Consider the following 16,753-nt stretch of genomic DNA (forward strand, 5'->3'; position numbering starts at 1 on the left):
TTTATTATTTATTAAATATATTTAAACCTTTTAATTATGGCTGGTTTTGTATACAGATATTTAAGCTCTGATACTGTACAAGTCGCTCCAATAGTCTTCACGTCTTAGTCACACTTACCATTTGGATAATAGTAACATTACACAGTAGAATTGGTCACCCTTTGGGAAGGGCCTTTTAGTAACTGATCAGAGAGGTTGGTGGCAGCTGGTACTACCTTATAGTCTGGGCAGAATGGAGCATAGCTAGAGAACCTGTGCCAGCCTTCCCCAGGAGTGTCTGTGTGTTTGTATATAAATCAAATCTCAAAGAGTGTGTGTGTGTGTGTGTGTGTGTGTGTGTGTGTGTGTGTGTGTGTGTGTGTGTGTGTGTGTGTGTGTGTCAGATACTTGGGCAGGGACACTAAGCACTGGTTGGACAGACAGTGTGCTGGAGGCTTTGGCTTGACCACTTGGCTGAGATCTGAACCCTATAGCTGTGCCAGTGGGCAGTCTTATTGGGGATCTGGAGAAAGAGAGAGAAACCAACCCCAGACTGACTGTGATCTCTGTGTGCTCTTAAGGGAAATTGTATTTTACCGTGTGTGTACTTGTCATCCTCCCTATGTGCACATCCCTCACTGGTGCTAGTGGTGAGGATTGAGGCTCCTTGATTACTGGGCCAGTGCTGGGGCATCACACCACTATCTAAAGAAAACATTAATGGCCTAGAAAGGGACCACACCCGGTCTTTGTACTCAAAAGTGTACCAGTTTTGCTTTTAGGAGCCAGTGGTGACATTAGGCAAGTAGTGGGAGATGCTCTATGTTTTAGTAATAAAAAGCCAGTAATTTTATAACACTTTTAGAAAAAAAAAAACAAGAGAAACACCTATAGTTGGCAAAAGGGACACATTCAAATTTCAGCAGTGCTCTATATGTAAGATATATATGCAAGAGCTTCCAGTTTCTCAGTTTTTGCATTATTTTTATTTAGTCTCTTCCCATAAATCTTTAGTTGTCAAAACAGCATCCGTTTTAACCCATACTCCTAAATACTTTATCATGTCCCCATAAATATGGGTATTGCTGAACTAATTCATGTGTGTATACATAATTTACAACTATATCTTGCTGCTTTGTTTTAGCTTTGTGTTTTTTATATAAAATTAACAAACAGAACTGTCTCAGAATGTTCCACAACACTGAGATGTCCTTTTGTTTTTTTGTCTGGTACAAAATATCATCTGCAAATAAAACCAGCTTTTCTTGAATATCATACCAGTTACATCCTTGACCTTCTGAATCCCTTATTTTCTTTGCCCATTGTTCTAAATATAATGCAAATAACAAAGGGACATCCCTGCCTGGTCCCTCTGTTCAGACACAACTTACAAGAGAGGAACCCACTCACTTTGATTTTTGCCTCCAATCCCTCGTATGTCCTCCTAAATAACCATATTATTTTATCAGGAAATGTAAACACTTCCATTGCCCTACTCATAAAGTCCCAGCTTACTCTGTTGAATGCATTCTCTGCATCAAGACCCACCAACAGCCAACATATTTTCTTACATTCTGCTTCCCTCTGGATCATAGTTGTTCTATTAAAATTGTCAAATGTTTGCCTGCCCTCCACGAAACAACAATGATCCATATTTATCAATTTTTAGCAGCACAATTACCATTCTCTTAGTCATAATCAACATAAACACTTTATAATCATGTTTTCAAATTGAAATAGACCTATATGAAGCTGGATTAGGTGCATCTTTACTGTCTTTAGGTATTAACAACCATCACAGCTTTTTCCCCCCAGGATGTTAGTGCTTCCCCTTCTTTTAAAATACTGTTAAACAAAATCTTCCCAATCGTTATCACTTTCTTTCCTCCTAGTTTTCAAACTTCCACTGGAATACCATCTACTCCTGAAGACTTCCCCACAGATTACTAACATACCACCATTTTTTCTCATCTCCTCCTATCTTAACAGTTAATTGTTGAGCCTTATCTGTCTCTAACTTTGGCATATTTAAGTTTTCCATGAATATTTACAATTGTGCTTTTTTCTTAATTTCCCCACTTCTATACTTTAAACAAAAATAAAAAAAAATCCAAAATATTTCTAAAACCTCTACAGGATCTCTGGTTATTTTTCTTGTTATTGTCTCCCTAGGTTTGGCAACAACCCTTTCTTCTTTCTGTTGCCTAAGTTGTTCTGCCAAAAGATTTTGTACTCTGGCGTTATCCCAAAAAAAAAAAAAAAAAAAAAAAAAACCAGTTCCTTAAAGCAATCTTTTTAAACTCTTGCATACTATCCAGGTACTTCCTTATTTTTTCTTTAGCATTCAGTAATTACTCCTCTTGTTTTTTTGAGATTTCCCTTATTCTGTAATACTTTTAACCTTTGGCAGTCCCCCTAAATAATTCTTGCTGCTTCTTAACCATATCTCTTTTTCTACCATATTTTTAATCTCCAATTTCATTTTATCCCACTCACTTGCTATAACTTCTGGGCTGCTTTCTGTCTTCCCTAATGACTCCAGAATAATTTCCCACTACCCATTCCTTACTTTCCTCTCTTTTTAACATGCAAGTGGGGGATGTACCACTGACTAATTTTTACTTCATTACCTTGCATTTTTATCTTCATAATTATTGGTCCAATACCTGAAACAGTTATCTGATGTGTGCCAAAGTTCTTAATTAAATGCACATGTTCCTGTGAAATATAATTTTCTGTCTAGTCTAGCCTAGTTATTGTATCTTGGGGAATAATATATAAATGTTCTGAGTTCCTACTACTAAATTAATGTCTTCTATGCCAAATATTTTCATAAATGTGTTCAGAAACCCACCCTTTGTGTTATATTTTCCCTTCTCTGCCCCAGATGCATCTTCATTATTGCAAATCAGATTCCAGTCCCCACCTATAAGTAATATTCTCTGATTATTTCTCCAACATTTTTTAAGCTCCATAATAGCTTTAAGATTTCCAAGATAGCTGCACAATGAGTAACAGCTTAATTTCAGCGTTCCCAGTCTGAAAACAGAAACTCAGAAGAGAGAGCCAGTAAACTCGTATTTTTGGACAAATTTCAGTAATTGGCTAGTAAGTGTACTGCCTGGATGCCAGCAAAAAAAAATTCAAAGAACGTGAAAGAAAATCAATCACAAAAGTTGAGGAAAAAACACTGACTGGAAGAATGCTGCAGCTGTTTAATAAGACGCAGTACAAGCTTCAGCATTGGTGCAAAACATGACTTCCAGTAACCCAGAGGAAAAAAAAGTCAAATGAACTCAGAGCTGATTAACATAAATGAAACACTGATGGAGTATCAACTCAAATAACAAAAGGCTGGAAAAAATGGAAGAAGCTTTAAACAGATATGCAGATGTGGTGATAAAACGGCAAAAATCAGAGGTCAAAATGAAGAAAGGGCTGGCTGAATATGAGACTGTTCAAGAAGACATGTTTCAAAAAATAATAGAATTGGAGAACAGAGCATGTAGGGGAAATCTGAGATTTTCTGCTACACCAGAGAAGCTGGAAGGCACAGACTGTATTAATTTTACAAAAGCACAAATAAGCGACTGGTATTCCACAGCAGGAGCTGTTAATTGAAGAGGCACATTGTGTGTATGCTCCAAACCTGGCCACAAGAAAGAAACTTAGACCTTTAATCATACAGATACAGTCCTACCAGCAGAAGGAGTTGATTCTGACAAAACTCTGGTAGAAGGACAGCAGAGTGTTTGTGGAAAATTATTATGCACTGTATATCAGGCAGAAGAGGAGTAAATTTATTCCATTAATCAGGGAATGTTGAGAAGCAGATGTGAGATTCAAGCTGCTGTACTCAGCTATCCTCCAAATATTTTTTTCCTGGAGGGATAAAATCACTTCTTGATGCAGAACATGCTAAGGAGGAAATACAAATGTTTGTTCAACAAAAAGTGAGCTATGAAACAGGAGGAGATTCTTCTTCATGTCTTCTGGTAATAGATCACAAAGAGACTATGTTAGTGAAACCCTTTCCAATGTTTCAATGGAAAATGCTTGAGAGACAGAAAGCATGAGTCAAATAGAAGAACTGAGAGTACATTGGAAATGAAGCAGAAACTGGATTTGGGAGATGGAGATAAAACAGAAATAAAATCAGCAACTTGGAAATTGACAAATGTGGGATTACAAAACAATTTTATTTGTGAAAGATGACATAACAAGAAAACCTGGAAATGGACTTTCTTCACTCTGTTAAACTTGTAGGGTACTCTAAAGCCTATGCCCTATTTCATGTCATTAATGTTTGGAGGAACACTTGGGAGAGAGGAAGAGGAAGGAGAGAGTTAAGTGCACATAAAACAAAATTTTGTTCTTAACAGTAGTATTTTTATAATCCATAATATAGTCCACATGCTATAAAGTAAAATTTTCTCAGTTATTTTTAAGTGTAATGAGGATACTAAATAGATCCCCCTCTTTTTTTTCCTTCTTTCTTTCTCCTTAAGTTTTAAGAAATGTAGGCAGTGCAGCATAAAAAATAAGAAAAGTCTGGTCAACAGAGCATGATACAAGAAAAATGTACGTGTTTTTTTTCTCATTCTTACACAAGGAAATGACTGGATTAAGGCCCTTAGCTTGATCTAGTAATAAGTTTTATCAGAAAGCAAATAAATAAAAAAAGAACATTGAATGTAATAGTTTTCCTCCAGCAAATAAATAAATGCTTATAGAAGCAGCTCTATCTAGGTCTCATGTCTCCATGGAGATGATCTGATAAAGAGCATTAAAAAACAGAATCTAAAACTTTCTTTCAGTGGCTAGAAGATGTTTTCTGAAAGCATTCCAGTTTTTTTTCCCAATCTGGGAGAGCAACAAAGATGAGACAAAACCAGAAAACACTTAGTAGAAGCACAGGCTGTACCATTCATCTTAGCATGGATAACCTTCCATATGCAAGTTAATAGGTTTTAGGGGCATATTTATTTATTTATTTTATCTATTTATTTTTGAGGGCTTTCAATAAAAATAAAGTTTTGTAAGATGTGACATAGGCTCAAATAGATATGACAAGAAGCAACAAGATCAACCTACCAAACATTAGTGTATGCATGTAACACAAAAGCTGGAACTAGATACTTAACAAAAATATGGGAATAATAACTTTTTAGCATAATGACACTTTCTGTATTATCTTTAAATGTTAGTTGTCTCACACACACACACACACACACACACACACACATATATATATATATATATATATATATATATATATATATATATATATATATATATATACACAAAAAGAAAGAGTAGTGGACTATGTTAAAAACATGTAGACTGGAAATAACTATGCTGCAGGAGGCACATTTGAAAGAACTAAACGTGAATTTAACAAAAAAAGGTTTTCAGGACAGCTCAATGCAATACCTGGGACAAAGGAAAAGAGGAGTACTTATGGTAATTGCAGACAGAGCTCCAGCAGTGATAAAAGAGGATAAAAAAGATAATGCTAGATTTGTAGTACTAAGGGGTTCCCCCCTTAGCAGTAACCCCTTTTTAGTATTAAAAAACTACTGTCAAGGGAGGAGGATTACACTGGCATGTGTTTATATTCTACCTAAAACTGCTATAACAGAGCTTAAAAAAAATTATGGGAGAAATAATCAGCTTTCAGCAGGGAATATTGCCTATAGAAGAGGATGGAAATTTAATTTTCAGCAGTGAAGATGTGTCTGAAGGACCCAGAAGGGAAAACATAACAAAGACATGTAGATGTTTGAAGAAATTTAAGAAAATATTTGGCACGGAAGATGTGAATTCAGTAGTAGGAGTTTGGAGTGAATTTGCATATTCCCCAAGATACAAAAACTGGGCTAAGCTAGACAGAACTTACATTTCACAGGAACATATGCATTTAATTGAATGCTTTGACATGCATCCAATAACAATTTCAGATCATCTGCTAATAATAACTAAATTAAAAATGCACTGTAATGAAATAAAATTGAGACACTTGTGCTTTCTCTACTATCTGTTAAAAGGATATGAATTTAAGGAATGTGTAGTGAAATTATTCTGTAATTATTAGAGAATATAGAAATTTCTTTTGAAAATATAGCTAGGGAGTGGAATAAAATTAAAGTGGAGTTTAAAACTAGGGTGGAAATGAAAGAGAAATATGGTTAACAAGTAATATTTAGAGGGACTGACAAATATTAATGTGTTGCAGAATAGTGAGAAACTGACAGAACAAAAAGAGGAGCAGTTGCAGAATGCTAAACAGAAAAGGATTACCTCAATAATATGCATTTGTTTAGAAGATTGGTGTTAACTGTTTTTTGATTATAACTTCATAGCACAAAAACTTTTAGCACAACGACTCGGGCAACAGAATGTACAAAGGGTTGTCACCAAACTTAGGCAGCCTATAACAATGAAGATAACAAGAGATCCTGTATAGGTACTAGAAATATTTTGGAAATTTTATGAATGTCTGTATAGAGCAGAGAAATATGGAAATCAAGAAAGGTTCAAATTGAAATGTTTATGGAAGCATTAAATATGCCAAGGTTAGAGGTAGATGAGGCTCAATTACTAACAGGATAGGAGGAGAGGAGATAAAAATGGTGATGTATAACCAATCCACCGGAAAGTCCCAAGAATAGATGGTATTCCTGTTGAAGTTTGGAAGCTAGGAGGGAAACTGATAAAGATCTGGAAGGTTTTGTTTAACAGTATTTTAAAAGGAGAAGAAGCACAAACATCCTGTAAGAAAGCAGTGGTAGCTGTAATACCTAAAGAGGGTAAAGAACCATCAGATCCAGTTTCATACAGGACCATTTCAATTCTTAAACCATGATTAATATATTGTGTTTATGTCTATACTTGTGAAAAGATTCCAAAGGATGCCAAAATTGGTAATATGGATTAATGTGGTTTTGTGGAAGGAGGGCAGACATTTGACAACATTAACAGAACACTGATGGTCCAGAGGGAAGCAGAATGTAAGAAAATACCACTGTTGTTGGTGGGTCTTGAAGGCAGAGAAAGCATTTGATAGAGTAAGTTGGGAGTTTATGATCAGGGAAATGAAAGCATTTGCATTCCTTGTTGAAATTATAAAGTTGCTAAGGGGAATATATAAGGGACTGGATTAGAAAAAGTAGGTGGGTTCCTCTCTGATACCTTCTGTTTGAGCAGAGGATCCAGCTGTGGGTTTCCTCTTTCGCCTTTGTTATTTGCAGCATATTAAGAACCACTGCCAAAGAAAATAGGAGACTCAGAAATTCAAGGATATAATTGGTATGGTAGTTAAGAAAAACTGTCTGTATTTGCATATGTTATTCTATACCTGATAAAAACAGAAAAAAAAAGACATTTCAGTGTTGTAGAACATTCTGAGGCAACTTCAAATCTTTTCGGGATACAAAATGAATGAAGCTAAAACAAAGGGAATAGCTGTAAATTATGTACCTATACACAAATTGGTTCAGCAATATCCATATTTATGGGAACATGATAAAATGAAGTACTTAGGAGTATGGATTAAAAAGGATTCTGGTGTGGCAGCTACAGATATGGGGGAAGAGATTAAACAAAAGATAATACAAAAAATGGGAAACTGGAAGCTCTGCAATATGCATATGGATAGTAAGAAGCAAGCAGTTAAAATGTTTCTAGTCTCTTTAGTTTTATACACACTTCTGGCATATTATTATCAACTAGAGGAGAAGTTATGGATAGCAACTAATGAAGAGCTGAAGGGTTTTACCTGGGAGGAGAAGATGGCAAGAGTCAAGTGAGATAAGATGATTCTTCCAATAGAATAAGGTGGATTAGGATTACATAATTTGAAGGGGTATTTCAGAGCTACACAGTTAATACTCCTGTGCAGAGCACAAGCAAAAACCTGTAATTTAAAGTGGAAAGGGATGATGATGAACCCGGGGGGGGGGGGCTCAAGAAACAAGGAGAGACTGGGATTTTGGATGCAGATCCTTAAGGAGAATAACAATAACCATACAGAATATTATATTTATAAAGTAGCAGGAATCATTCTAAAAACTAAGCCAACATAGGGTGGAGAAAGGAGATTCTGCTGATAGGGATGACTGCAATTAGAGATACTGGCAGTAAGCAAGAGGGGGCTGGAATGTATTTGAGAAAACTGGCAAAAGAACCAAGGTATTGGGAGCAAATAATTAGAGAGGGGAAAAGTAAAAGAATGGGAAGAGACCAAAAATTTATCTGGACTGCAGGCCAGAGATTGCCTTCCCTATCAAGGATTGATACCAGAGTATAGGCCAACAGAAAGAAATAGGGGGATCCTAAGTGAAAGACCAGCACTGGTAGAGGATTTAGAAGAATCAAGAACAGAAACTGCTGTTAAAAAAGGAATAATTAGTACAGCATACAAAATATTGCATGATAACTACAAGAATCAATCCAAGGAGGTTAGAAAGGACTGGGAAGATAGATTTTTTTTATTAATGGCAGCTTCTGTTCTAGAGTCTAATAAAAACTGTACCAGTACTGGTCTTTCATTTCTTTGCCTATACTCCGATATCAATCCTTGATAGGGAAAGAAATCTCTAGCCTGCAGTCCAAATATATTCTTTGCCTCTTCCCATTTTATTACCTTTCCCTCTCTAGTTATTTGCTCCCAATACCTTGATTGCTTTCAGTTTTCTCCAATAAATTCCAACCCCCTCTTGTCTATTGTCTGTATCCCTAATTGCAGTCATCCCTAGTGGCAGAATCTCCTTTTTCCAATCCTGTGTTGGCTTAGCTTTTAGGATACTTTCTGCTACTTTATGAATGTAGTATTCTGTATGATTATTGTTATTCTCCTTAAAGGTCTGCATCCAAAATCCCAGTGTCTCCTTTTTTGAGCTTCCCCCATTTCATCATCCCTTTTCACTATGAATTATAATTTTCTGCCTGTGCTATGCAAACAATCCTTAACTGTGTTGCCCTAAAATACCTCTTTAAATTAGGTAATCCCAATTTGTCTTGTTCTGTGGGAAGAATCAGATTATCCCACTTGACTCTTACTGTCTTTCCCTCCCAGATAAAATCCTTCAGCTCCTTATTAACTGCTATCCACAGCTTCTCATCTGGTTGATAAAAATATGCCTCAACTGTGTATAAGACTAAAAACATTTTAACTGCTTGTATCTTGCTATCAATATCCATATAACAGAGCTTCCATTTTTTCAGTTTCTGTATTATCTTTTACTTAGTCTCTTCCCACATATCCTTAGCTGCCACACCAGAATCATTTTTAATCCATACTCCTAAATACTTCATTTTATCCTGTCCCCATACATATGGATATTGATGAACCAATTCATGTGTGGGTACTTAATTTTCAGCTATTGCCTTTGAGCTTCATTAATTTTGTATCCCAAAAAGATTTGAAACTTTCTCAAAATGTTCCACAACACTGTAATGTCTCTTTCTGGTTTTGTCACGTATAATATAATATCATCTGCAAATACAGCCAGCTTTTCTGGACTACCATACCATTTATATCCTTGAATTTCTGAGTCTCTTATTTTCTTTGCCAGTGGTTCTAAATATAATGTAAATAACAAAAAGGAGAGGACACCCCTGCCTGGTTCCTCTGCACAAGCAGAAATTATCAGACAGGATTCAAAGATGGCTGCCATTCTGTAAACACTGCTGACCTGCAGCTCCTCAATAAACCTGAGAAAAATCTGTAACCTGAGTCGATACCAAGAGGTATGAACATCAAATTAAAGTCAAAAAAGATGCATCTACACTTAATTAGTCTATAACCAGGAAAAAAAAAGGAAAAAGCATGGAAACAACTACTACCAAAACAAAGCTGTTGGAATTACAGTCACCAGTAAAGGATGGGAGTGCGAAAAAACAAAGAATTACTAGACAGCAGGAACAACAGAAACCAGAGACTAGATCTAAAACTGATCAGCCACTGAACATGGATGATATCAAACATGCTTTATTGCCTATACAAGAAGCGTTAAAGGAACTGACTACTCAAATACAAACTTTTGGAGTTTCATGTAATCAGTTGCTGCAGAGAATGGACAAAACAGAGGCTAGAATTTCAGAAACCGAGGACAAAATAGACTTGCTGGAGAAGAAAACAAAGGTACATGATGTGGAGTTACAAGCCATGCAAAGCAAACTTATTGATTTAGAAGCGAGGTCTAGGAGAAATAATATTATTAGAGGGATCCCTGAAAATATTCAGTATGCAGAGCTAATACCAACTATAACACAAATACTTGAAGTTTTGTTAAATGATGCTGATGGGGTGAAACAAATTGTTATCGAAAGGGCACACAGAGCACTGAGAGAGGTACAAGCTTCGAATATGCCTAGACCTGTATATGCTAAGATATTGAACTTTCAAGATGTTAGCAAAATACTTTTTACTGCAAAAAAGAATGGTGGCTTTGTTATGTGGAAAAATAATAAAATATCTCTGGCTCAGGATTTACCACTGCAAGTAAGGCAAGCTAGGCAGTCTTTATCTGCATACTGTAAATTTCTGATTGACAAGCAAATTAAATTCCAGATGAAATATCCTAATGTGCTTACATTTATGGTGGATGGGATTAAATACTCTGTTTCTACTAAAAACGAGGCAAAGGGAGTGTTTCTGAAGGTTTTAAAGTTTTACCTGCATCAGAGGGCTGAAAGAAACTTCCGTTGAGACTGGCATGCTCCTGAGGTCAGATCCAGTATCTACTATACTTCGAGGCTTAGGTAATCCTTTGTTCCCTGCTTAAGTCGTTTAGGCTTCTGTAAAAGCAATAAAACTGTTTGTTTGCGATAATCCGAGGGTCTGCTGGCCGTTTTCCGAACTTTTATGACCTCTACGAACTTTTTTCGTCGAGTGGTAAACAGGAAATCTCTTGAATGCAGCTGAGAGTGTAGATTTCGATGTAACACTTCCTGGGGTCCGGCGGCGAAAGCGGTCCCCCGTCGCGAGTATTACTAATGGTTTCCTGGTTTGAGAAGCAGAAAAGAACTGACATAATGTGTTAATGTTTTTTTTTTTTAACAAGTAAATAACATTAGAATATGTACCTGAAGCATATAATAACATCTGTTTTTCCTGTTTCTTTTTCCCTATGCTTATAGTTTTGAACCAAATTATATTTTTACAATATCTGCAGTGGGTGCAAGGTATAGCACTATATATATGAATATAAATAGGTAAATAGTGGCTATTGGATGGTGTTAATCAGACAATTAATGTCAGTATAGTTAGGAACTAAAGCATGCAATTGCAAAACTTTGACAATTGGTAGTTGCAGGCACTGTGTATGGTACAGAATTATAATGTGGGATGCATTTATTTTTTTCTGCCTGTTTTTTTTTTGTTTTCTTTTTTCTCTCTTTCTCTCTCTCAATAAAAGTGGTATATAAATAATGATTGTAACAAAAGAGATATTTGGGGTAGGTATAAGTAGCTAGTTAATATATTAAATTTTTTTTTTTTCCTTTAAATGGTAATACTACCTTACAATAGAGATTTGCTTAATTAATAGTTGGAACATAAGCTGTAGAGCAATAGCAGTGTTTGTTAGGGAATGTTTAGTTTAGACTTTGTAGTAGCTAAGTTAGAATATATAGGTTGTAAGTTTAGGAAATGTTTTAAGTTTTATTACATGAAGCTTTTAAATATGTTTGTGTTTTTAACCTTGTTCATGTTTTTTCACATACCAGACCTATATAAGTCCTGGTCCAGGGGTAAAGTGGGTAGGCACTGGCTGGGGACGGGATGTAGGAAATGCTTCCAGATTATGTTTAGTATGCAGTTAATACATATCCATTGGATAATTTCCCTTTTATACTATTATTGGATAATTAGACCTGTCAATGTGGGAATTAGACTCATGGAACGTTAAAGGGCTCCAGAACTTGAAGAGGAAGTTGTTATTATACATATTGCTACAAGACAAAGCACTGTTTGCATTTTTACAAGAAACACACTTGTTAAATGATCAGTGGGATGATATTAGGAAAAAGAACTGGATTAGAGTGGTAGTGGCATCAGAAGGTAAGACAAACAGTGCTGGAGTAGCTATAATTATTAAAACTCAATACCAAGACAAGATTTTAGACTCTAAAGTGGATCAAAATGGGCGATGGTGTTATGTTATTTTATCAGATAATGCGTTTGATAAACCTCTTTTACTTTTGAATATATATGCACCATGTAATGACCAACAAAGTTTCATAACATCATTATATCCAATCTTAACACAGTATGATGGTTATTATTTTATTGTGGGTGGGGATTGGAATACCTATCAAAATCCAAAGTTGGATAGGTCTTGTCCACAAAGAGCATTTAATAAGCAGGCCGGGATAGCATTAAATGACTTCAAGGAAGATTTTCAATTATATGACCCCTTTTGTTATGCACATAATATTAATAATGCAATTAAGTATACCTTCTATTCACCATGCCACAAAATGTGGTCTAGGATAGATTTTTCTTGATATCCAAAGCATTAATTAATTTGGAACCAGTAGTGGTTATACATACTCGATATCTATCGGATCACTCAAAAATTTCGTTAAGGTTTTCTAAAGATTTAAAAGATACAAGAATGCATAGAGGTTACAATTGGTCACTTAATCCAAATCTGTTAAATAAAAAGGATATAATAGATGGAATTGTAAAATATCTGAAAGGTTTAACAGATAGGATGAAGCTTCAGGAACATACTCCTGATATTGAATGGGCAGCAGCTAAATCTCAAATTAGAGGATTTCTTTTGCAAAAAGCCTCATATTATAAGAAAAGGCAAAACATTGATATTCAAAAATTAGAAACAAAAGTGAAGCTACTCGAGAAAGAACTGATTCAGAATTTTAATGCTCAAACAGAGAAGGAAATGTTGAAATATCAAAGGGATCTCTTCTTGCTGCATAATAGTAGAGTAACTTCAGGAGCATAGGTGTTTAGTGAAACCAATAATGTTCAAATACCGTCAAAAGCATTGGCAAGGATTATAAATCAATCAAAAACAACTGTACATATTTTGGAAATACAATGATACAATGTATTCTAAAACTGAGGATATTATTGATATTTTCGAAAAAATCTATACCAAGGTTTATGAGGGTCAAATTGATAGGTCTATACATAAACAGAATAAAAGATTCTTGCAAAAAATTAATTTTCCAAAATTAGAGGAGAGTCTGCAAGGTGATCTGATTAAACCTATATCTTCAGAGGAAATAGTATATGTAATTCAACATATGAAAGTACATAAGTCACCAGGTCCTGATGGTTTGACAGTTGAATTTTATAAAGAGTTTGCTGATAGTTTTGGTAAAATATTGTCTCATGTATTTAACTATATAATCAGAAATAAAATTAGTGACCCCCACCTTAATGCGTCAAAAACAATCTTTATACATAAAGCTAATTCAGACCCCCAAAGCCCGGATAATTACAGGCCAATAGCATTAATAAATGTGGATATGAACATTCTAACTACCATTATAGCATGTAGATTAAAAAAGATTATGATTCATTTAATTTCTAAGGAACAGGCTGGATTCATGGCAACTAGACAAACTAGTGATAACACACTTACATTATATAATATGATGATGTATGCTAAACAAAACAACTCTAATATTTATGCCCTTATAATAGATGCTCAGAAAGCATTTGATAGAGTGGATATAAACTTTTTGTTTGATGTGTTGCCTTATTTCAATATGCCACAGGAATTTATTCAGATACTACAAATATTATATAGTAATCCGTATACTACGTTATATATTAATAGGAGTTATTTTAAAAGAATACAGATTAAAAATGGTACACAGCAGGGTTGCCCTTTGTCCCCCTTATTGTTTAACCTTTATTTAGAACCTCTATTTTTATATATTAAGCAAAATTTGTATCATAGTGCACCAATACTTTATAGGACTAAATTAGTAATGTCGGCATTTGCTGATGATCTTATTATTTATTGTACAACCCCAATTTCTGATAGTGAAAAGATATTAAATGTTATAAACGAATTTTCAGAAGTCTCTAATTATAAAATTAATTTGGAGAAAACTAGTATTTTCCCATTAAGAACCCCTAAACCTTTTTCATTAATGTCCCTGGTGGGGAAGATATCATGTAAAGAAAATATCAAATACTTGGGTATTAGCTTCTCTACGGATAATAAGGACTTTTATAGTAATAATATTAAATGAGTATGGGAACTAATAGTAGCTGATTGTGGCAGATGGAGGAATTTAAGATTACCGGTATTGGCAAAAGTATCAATAGTGAAAATTATTATATTACCACGAATGTTGTATATCTTTAGGTCTGCTCAAGTATCAATTACAAAGACAGTTTTTAAACAAATTCATAAAGATCTAGCTAAATTTATCTGGGAGCCAAACAAAACTAGAATATCGTATGAGAAATTAATGACCCCGAAGAGTAGAGGAGGACTTGAGTTACCGAATTTTGAAGTATACTATTTAATTGTGAACGCCAATAGGTGTTTAAGAATTGCTAATTACGAGGTAATTAGTACAAAGTGGATACCAAATTGGGTGGTCTTGAATTACAAGCATATCCTAGATTGGAACATAAATCCTAAAGCTTTACCCTTTTTGGATAAAAGTAGTTTGATAAAGTATGGGATTATGGACCACTTAAAAATATATGTGTCATCTTTGCAAAATTTATTCCAATCAGTAGACTTGTTGCAATATATGATGGTTTTTCAGCCTTTCCATAGGAATCCCAATTTTAAACTAAATAATCAGTTGATTGATCTTAGTAAATTCCCATTAATAGTTAATTTGACTCTGATTGATGTTTTTAATAAATTTCATTTATCGGCTTCGCAAGTTAGGCAGGAATTGAATCTTCCTAAGAGTTATATGGTTGTCATGAGACAAATCAGAGAACTTGCTCTGAGTCATTTTGAAAACTTTAAACCGGTAGTTGGAATTGTGGATAAATGCTCTGAATTGTGGCAGGCTGTCCAACAGGAGGTCAAATTTATAACAACAACAAATAAATTAATTAAAGATTTAAAATTCCAGGATAAAATTTTGTTGTCAGAGTATTGGGTAAACAAAATGACAGTAGCAGATAATCAGGTATTAAAAGCAATTGATTTAACAATAAAATCGGTCTCTTTTCAAAAGTTGATGTATACGCAGTTGATGATTTGGAATAATGCTTATTATACTCGTCTTAGGTTACACAAATTTAATCCTAGGAATTCTCCAACTTGTCCATATTGCACAAATCAAACGGTGGATCTTCTTCATATGTTCTGGAGCTGCAAGTGTATATATAAACTTTGGAATTCTCTTAGAACACAACTACAAAAGATGGGTTATCAAAGTTCAACGTTATCATGGGAATTTATGATTCTACATGTTCCTCCAAGAGAGCTCTCTAGGTCACAAACTATAATATGTATGAATATTTTTTTGCTGATGAAGTTATATATAGCTACAAACTGGTTAGAACCAGACAAGACATCATGGGATAATTTCAAGCTTGTGGCTATAAAGCATATATTAGCACATAAATTACTCCTGAAGTAAAGTAACAAAAATATTAATAACCCGAAAATATGGGAAAAGGTTTTTAACATTATATTAGCATAATACTGTTATTAGGAATATATTAAAGTTTGGATGTATATGTGGAGGAAACAATGTTTTGAAAACATGTATGATATGTATGGACGCAAAGTACTTCTACAAATGTTTTGGCTTTGTTTTTCTTCCCTGGTGTCTTCTTTTTTGGAATAATGACGATTTTTATATGGAAGCATTTCATGTAGATATTGTATATAGTTTTGATAGTAATAGTAGTGAATTATGTGTGTGATTTTATTGTATTTTGAAAATATATATTAATAAAAATTTATTATGGAAAAAAAAATTATCAGACAGGACCCCCCCCCCCTTTAATTTTCACCTCCAATCCCTCATATATCCTCCTATAATTTTATCAGGGAATGCAAATGCTTCCATTGCCCTGCTCATAAAGTCCCAGCTTACTCTGTCAAATGCTTTCTCTGTATCAAGACCCACCAACAACAGTGGTATTTTCTTACATTCTGCTTCCCTCTGGATCATCAATGTTCTGTTAATGTTGTCAAATGTTTGCTTCCCCTCCACAAAACCACATTCATCCATATCTATCAATTTCAGCATATACTGATATACTCCGTCAGTATTTTGTTTATTTTAATCAGGTCTCTGTTCAGTTGCCTTATACTTTCCTCTAGGTTAGTGAAAGTTATGTCTGGAGCTTGCATTGCTTTTTGCTGAATAGCTGCAGTACGTTTCCCAGTCAGTGTTTTTTCGTCAACGTTTTGTAGCTGATTTTCCTTCAGGTCCCCTGTATTTCTTTTTTCCTGGCAACCAGGCAGTGGACTTACTAGCCTGTTACTGAAATTTACCCAGAAATTTAGCTCCATTGGCTTTCTCTGCTAAGTTTCTGTTTTCACACTGGGAAAACTAGAATTAAGCTGTTAATGTGCAACCATCTTGGAAGAACCATAGTGTATGGATTTGTTGACCTAAAAAGGTCCCTAATGCACCCAAAGCTGACCACACTAAAACTAACAGCTTGTGTAGTCAGGCACTCATTCCTTCCAGGCATGCTTTCAAAGGACGTGCTAAACATGAGGGAGGCTAATAAGCCAAACACAAAGAAATCATAAGTAGTAAAATGAAAAAGATTCTCCACCTGGTGCTTATCCAGGAATCA

The sequence above is a fragment of the Protopterus annectens genome, chromosome 12.part0 (assembly GCF_019279795.1).
Source record: "Protopterus annectens isolate FY-2018-M chromosome 12.part0, PAN1.0, whole genome shotgun sequence".
In the NCBI taxonomy this organism is placed as follows: Eukaryota; Metazoa; Chordata; order Ceratodontiformes; family Protopteridae; genus Protopterus; species Protopterus annectens.